This window comes from Rousettus aegyptiacus, unplaced genomic scaffold, assembly GCF_014176215.1.
Source record: "Rousettus aegyptiacus isolate mRouAeg1 unplaced genomic scaffold, mRouAeg1.p scaffold_m13_p_2, whole genome shotgun sequence".
NCBI classification, from domain to species: Eukaryota; Metazoa; Chordata; class Mammalia; order Chiroptera; family Pteropodidae; genus Rousettus; species Rousettus aegyptiacus.
Window position 1 is genome coordinate 171,302,783 of NW_023416295.1, and position 5,641 is coordinate 171,308,423.

A 5,641-nucleotide genomic window follows, 5' to 3' on the forward strand; every position below is an offset into this window, starting at 1 on the left:
AAGACGTCCCGCTGTCCCACTGGGAGCCAGCGGCAGAACTGGACGCTGCCACTTCCCGAGCCCTCGCGCTGAGGTCTCCTTTCCCTCGCACTGCACCGTCTTGGCTATTGCCTGCTGCAAGCCAGTATGCGGGTGCGTCTCGTGCCTTTACCTGGGGCTGCTCCCCCCCCCCCACTTAATGTGCCTTGATTTGCACCTCAATACAGGGTGAGAGACCTTGGCCAAGAGGTAGTTCAGGTGGTGTGGGGGGCTGGCTGGGTGGACAGGAGTGTTTGCTCTTCCTCCCACCCCTGAGATGACCCTCAGTCCCCGTCACCAGCCAGGACTTGTGCCCCTTCTCTAGTTATGCTTCAGCCAAGGACCAGCCTTAGCCCCCTGCCAAAAGTCACGCTGCATTTGGGGCCCTCAGCACCCCCGCACCCCCATCCCCCAAAGAACCCAATTGCCATGAGACCAGGAGACCAGCCTGAAATCACACGCTGCCCCTCCCCACTTGTGTGACTGAGGGGTCTAAGGAGAGAGAGAGAGAGAATGCGCAGGGCAGAGACTGCCAGGCTGCAGGCTCTGCAGGCAGGACCCCTCCGGCCGTCTCAGCCTCACTTCCGAACCAAACTCTCTTCCTTGTGTTTTTCCTTTTGCAAAACCTCAAGGCACCAGCTGCGCCTGGGGGAGGGGCCCAGCTGGGTGTGAGGTGGCTGGCGTGAGAGGCCAGCGAGGGGCCTGGCTGTGCGGAGGAGAGCCAGGTGTCCTTTGAGGAGCAGGAAGTGGGACAACACAGGTAGTCATTAGAGAAGAACCTAGAGGGTGGGGGAGCGGGAACCCGGTCCCCGGGGCCCCTCTGCTCATCCTGAGGTTGCTTCTGAGGTGTCGGGGGTGGGGCAAGGGCCCTAACCCACCTCCCCGAGCTTCTGTGCAGATTAAACGTTTCCTGGGAGGTGCCTCCTCTGCACCAAGGCCTGGCAATGTGGCATGTGCTTGTTCCGGAGGGGAGGGGAGGTGGCTGTGGGGCCGTTAGACCTCAGTTGGAAGCGGTCACCTTGCCAGCGTGGGACATAAGGTGGGTAAATTACAGTGGGGGAAAGGTCACCCTCAATGAGGAGAGAAGAGGTCGGGGAGGGACCTGCTCCTAAGCAGTTCTGTGAGGGCTTCTCGCCTTGTGCCTCCCCTGGGAGAGAAGTGGGCCTGAGTCCCCCATCTCCTCTCGTGCCCCGAAGCGGGCCCAGTTTTCTCCCGGCCCTGGTGTGTAGGAAGTTGCAAGTCGCTGCCACCTTGAACCAGGCCTGCCTTCCTGCCCCAGTTTCTCCATGTGCAAGATGGGGTTAGTCTCACTTCCTTCATAGGAACAAAGCGGATGGGAGACCATATGCTGGAGGGGAAGCAAGGCAGTGGGATGAGGAGAGTGCTGGCCTGCGAGGCTGCTCCCCCTGCAGGCTGTTTCCTCCCCCCCTTCCATAGGCTGGGACAAGATGGCCTCTGACCCCCGCTAGCCCTGAGAAACTCGCAAAGAGACGGCGGTCCAGAGATTGCTGTGGATCCGCAAGTCCTAAAATGCGGGCCTGGTGTTTGCTCGGCTGCCTGAGCTCCAGCCCTCTCCGTTCCGCCTCTTTGCTTCTCGGCTTTTGGTACAGCTGCCCTCTGTTCCAGCACCTGCCCACACTTCATGACACAGCCGCATCAAATCTCGAGGGTACATCTGGCCTTCCCAGTTGGATGGCAAGTTCAAGGGTGGATCATGCCCTTGGTTCCTTTGCAGAAGCTTGCACAGGCTGGTAGCCTTGGGAGGGCCCTGCCCCCGCCCGACCACCACCAGCGAGCTGCCCACTTTCTGAGTCCAGCTCCTGCAGGCTGAGCATCAGCAATTGGTGCAGATGCTTGGGAAAGCCGACCTCACCTGGTGGCTTAACCCCTGGGGCTGCTGGCACAGGGAGCACAGGACTCCTGCAAGGGCCTGGGAGGCTTTCCCTTGAGATTTCTGCAAAACTCCCCACTTTCTTTTGTCAGCCTTCTGTCCTCAGGATGGTTAGTCCTTTCCTTGAGCCCTCAAGAGTGCTTTGAGAGAGCCTCTGCTAACATCAGGGCCCTCTGCCTGTAGAGAACCCTGTAGAAAGTCTGCAGGAAAAGGTGGCCTCGAGATGTGGAGGAAATGGGCCAGGGAGGGGTAGTGAGACTTTTTTTTTTCTTTTTACTATGTTGCTTTTATCTTAACATTGAGTTCCTACCATACGCCAGTCACCGTGCTAGATGCTTTAGTCACCTGCAGGCTTCAAATTTAGAAAAGCTAAGGAAAGAGCCCTTACCAAAATTAACAAAAAGTCGTCATATATTGAGGGACTGAGCCTCACAAAGTTATATAAAGAGCAGCGCAGGCTGTATTGTCCCTGCTGTTCGGACAAGGAGGTACAGGTCTCTGCCTGAATCCCACATCGCATGAGATGCAAGTCTTGCTCTGGGGTTTCTAGCGACACTTTGGAGCCACAAAATTCTGTCAGGGGAGGGCCCGTCCACATCACGGGATGTTAGCAGCACCTCCGGACTCTACCTAACAAATACCAGTATCTCCCCTGCGGGCGAAACAACCAAAAATGTCTCCAGACAGTGTCAAGTGTCCCTGGGCTGGGGAGGGGTCAAATCGCCTCAGTGGAGGAGCCGGGCTCTCTCCTTTGCAGCCCTGGCACTGCAAAGGGTACTTTGATGTGCGTACCCCACCCCCGCAAAAAAAGCACCTTGTCCCAGAGGGGTCGATGGACGGGCCAAAGAGTGTGCTTTCTGTGACCGACACAACAGCATCTTCCATCTTTGTTCTAGTTCCCTTCTTAGCTCTGCACTGCCTTGTACTCCCCGGAACAGGTGTGTTTACGTGCACGCGCACCTGCCTTACTCCACTCAGCGTCCTGCCACATCTCCTCCCAATCTGTTCCCCTTCCTTCGGTCTCAGATAAGTCCTGCACAGAAAGCACTGTTGGACGTACCCGTGTGTGCCCAGCAGCGTTCCTACCTCGAAAGGCAGCCGGGGCTGACAGCAGAGCCTTCCATGCTCCTCCTCGAGTCAGGCCAGGTGGGAGTTGCTAGCTGGAGTATCACAGCCGCACTCTGAACATCGACCAAGCCCTCTCAGCAGCTAATTAGCCCTGCCGCGCACCGTGGACACAGTTTATCATCCGGCTGTGCACCACAGTCAACCTCCCTGCCTAGAAGACTCAGCGGCTGTCACCGTGATCGGCTGTGCTGCTGTTTCAGTGGCAGGAGTTTCGATGCAGAACAGGCACCCCAGGCCCAGCGCACTGAGCCAGCCCAAGGTTGAGAGGGTGTGCGAGGTGGCAGGTGCAGACGCGAGAGCCCTCTCAGGCTGAGTGATCGCTGAGGTGCCCCAAAGGGCTGGGGAAGTTGGCCCGGACCTCCCGCCCCCCACACCCTGCAAACCTCCGTGCTCCGGGCTATGAACGGGGAAAAGCCCCGCTTCCCGATGCCCTCTCTGGCAGCTCATGCTGCCACCTGGCATAATAAGTAGCCTGTTCTGTCCCTGGGGTTCCTGAGCCTGAAGACTTGTGTCTGGTTAACACGTATCTGTTAAATGATTAAAAAACCTGACAGTCACTTGATAGCATAAGCCGGGCTAATCAAGGCAAGCAGTGTCAGGGGCTCCAGAATTGACCAGGACCCTTTCAGTCTTGTTCCTGACGTCTGAGACATGTATGTAGAAGCCACACAGAATTCTGGTCTTTGCTATTTAATTTCTTAAAGACTGGGTTTATCCAAAGTCCTCCCCAATCGAATACTTTCCTCCAGGACAGCTCCTTGCAGCGTTGTGTCCTGAGTGGACAGTCTTCATCTCCCCATCGTTTGCAGGCTGGGTGGGCCCAGGTCTCCAGCCCCCTCTGGCTGCACGGGGATGACCTCTCTGCACACTTCCTTTCAAAAGGCTATCACAAAAGCAGGGGAAGTGAGGAAATTTGTCCAGAGTCACCCAACGAGTTGTGGGAAAGGCTAGAATCTGGTTATTCAGACCCTCCTGGAGTGTTGTCATGGGACAGCCAGCCGGAGACAAGGCGTCATCAGAAAAGTGGCTAGGAGTTAGGCATTGTCTGCAGCCTCTCAAAAGCAGCCCCAGGAACAGATGTCCACGTCGTAGGAGATGAGCCAGGCCCCGCCGCGGAAGGCAGCAAGTGCGTGGGAAGCCTGGAAGAACAGGGCAAGAACAGGCTGAAGGCCCGCAGAGGCCACAGTCCTCAGGGCACAAGCAAGGGGGAAAGCCATGCTGTGCTAAGAACCAAGAACCGCGCCACGAGATCTGCATCCCCTGCATGCAGCTTGGACTGTCTGCCTCAGCTCCTCCTGGAGAGTCTTGGAAATGGGGCGACTGGACAAGGAAAGGCACTTCATCGCAGTGCTATTCGTCTGTCCATTCGCTTGGCGTTTACCGTGCACCGGGCCTGGGGCGGTGTGGTGAGCTGGGAGGACCTGGCGGGTGGAGTTAGGATGGTGTGGGGGGCGTGCCACTTGCTACGACCTCCGACCTCCGCGGAGGCGAGGGGTGGTGAGAGCGCAGTCTCAGAACGGGCAGGCTGTGGGGAGTAAGGCACGTAGCGCACTGGCTGACACATCGGGGGGCTCGGCAACTAACTGGCAGGGCTTCTGGGGGTGCGTTACGTCGGGTGCTATACCAGGCCCCTCTTGGAGCATTCTCTCCCGGCTTCTCTCCTTTGCTCCCTCTCTGGGTACTTGCCACTTTAAAGGTGAGTCGTCGGCACACGGGGCTAAGTGTCTGTCCACCTGGAGGAAGCTTCAAGGCCCAGGTTTTGAAAGAAGGTGGAGAAAACCAGCCGAGGTGCCCTGTGCGCGCCCCTCCGCCTGGCACAGCCCGCGTTGTGCCCGTGTACGCCCATCCCCACCTCGACTCCCTAGGCTCGTTGGTTCTAGGAGCGGAAGAGGACCACAGTTTTTCCTGGTCGTGCAAGAGTCTCACAACTGTTCTTGACATATAGTTTTGGGTAACATGAACAATTTTAGCTTGTTTGCAGAATCCTTTGTGTGTATATATATATAAAGGTTAAACTTAAAACAAAAAACGGCACGTCCAGAAATCCTGCCAACCTTCACCAAGCCGCTGGACTTCCCAAACCAGTCCCCCACCCTTCGCGCAGGTTCCAGCTAGACTGGGAAGAGCGCCTGGCTGGTTTCTCAGGGAGGCGCCGGAGGCCGAAGCCACCGCGGGGAAATGCTGACACCGTGTGGCCAGATGGTGGCACATTCTTTCCCTTCTCGTCCTGGTCAGAGCAGTAAGATGGCAGGGGCCGGGTTTTGGCAAACGTTTTCTGCAAAGGGCCAGATAGTAAATGTTCTAGGCTTCGCAGACATGAGGTGCCTGCCACAACTAGTGCTGCTGTAGCACTAAACCGCCACGGTGTGTGAGTGGGTGTGACCGTGCTCCATTGCAACCGCGGACACCCAAATGTGAATGTCCATATAATTTGCATATGTCACAAAACACTAGTTTAATTTTCAACCACTTAAACATGTAAACATTGTCGTTGGCTCATGGGCTGTACAAAGACAGACGGTTGCTGAATTTGGCCCGTGAGCCCTCGTTTGCCAACCCCTGGCCCAGGACACCTTCCCTCCAGGCTCTCAACACTAACTTCCA